Source organism: Egretta garzetta, unplaced genomic scaffold (genome assembly GCF_000687185.1).
Source record: "Egretta garzetta isolate BGI_Z169 unplaced genomic scaffold, ASM68718v1 scaffold425, whole genome shotgun sequence".
NCBI lineage: Eukaryota > Metazoa > Chordata > Aves > Pelecaniformes > Ardeidae > Egretta > Egretta garzetta.
In genome coordinates this window covers 4,347,611-4,348,977 of record NW_009259796.1, presented here as the reverse complement: position 1 = coordinate 4,348,977, position 1,367 = coordinate 4,347,611, and positions in this window count along the sequence as shown.

Here is a 1,367-nt window from a genome sequence, read left to right as displayed (position 1 = left end):
TGAGAAAATACTTCAAGCACAGCTCCTGTGCTATTTGGAAATGGATCAGTTCAGCAAATCAAAGGGGATGGGGATAGGGCTGCAGCCCACATCTCAGCCTGCCATTCCCCTTACATCAGTCAGAGGGAGGAGAGCCTCTCCTTCAGTAAAGACAAACATTCATTCTCGGGCACAGAGGAAGGAGCCCAGGAAACTCCTGCCACACACTGCACGGGCTGTTATTAGGTTAAGCCATAATTAAGTCCCCATCCCTCTCCCTTGCACATGCACATCACACAGATGCACATACAGACATGCACACTCATGGGCACACGCCAGCGTGGTGTAAAAAAGCAGGGCTGAAAGTGGGTTAATGCACGTGTGCACCTCCTCTGACAGAGACCTGCGGTGGCCGGGCCAGCCAAGACAGGATTTATTTAGGGAGCAGAGTGCTCATGCCTGAAGCCTGCTCGTTCACAGCACAGGCAGCTCCCGGCTCCTTCCAAACCAACCCTGGCTATGGTGATGATGATCTTTTTTTTTAAAATCCAGTTTGTGCACCAGCCTGTTTATTTGCCTCACTCGCTTGGGATGGACAAGGGATAATCACAGTGATAAGCCACATGGGGCACCACGTTCAGCTGCCCAACAGATACACATCAACTGCTTTTTAATCACGATAAGGAGAACATGAAACCTCCTATCACACAGGACTTCAGTTGTGCCACAGAAAAACAGCCGAGCGTGTTTTATATCCGCAGCTTTATTCTCGTACAAAAGGTTAAAGGCAAAGCTAGAAAAAACGAACCTATTGCTACACGCTCACTGAACACTTTTAAGACAAGATAGGGCAGTAAAGCTTTTATTGCTAAGAAGAACCACTGAGAGGCTTTAAAGCTCATCTAGCATTCAGTTTTTGTTTGTAAGTAACCCAATTTAAAGCAGCTTTTCAGTCTTTAAAAAACGCTCTCGCCTTTCTGGAATGCTTCAAAAGGAAGATGACCTGAGGACGGTGTCTGCTCTCCAGAGGGACCAGACAGATGCTCTGTGCGAGGCGCAGTAACAGGCCACTGATGAATGCCAAAATGGAACCCAACCACCCGGCTGCGGCCTCCTGCTGATCATTAGACAAGGCAAGGCCGCACAGCACCCGCGGAGCCAGCACCCTGCCATGTGCAAAAGCAGCAGTCGGCTGTCCCCGTGCCCTGGTGGCTGTGGCACAGACGGGCACTGGGGACTCGCCCCAGGCAGAGCCAGGTGAGAGCCAGGGGCCAAGCCCGGGCATAGTGACTGTCAATGTCCTGCTCCAACTACTGGACTGCGCTTTCTCCTGGAAGGAGAGGCTACAGCCAGTGGGATACTGAATGCTCTTGGGATCCCTAGGGATC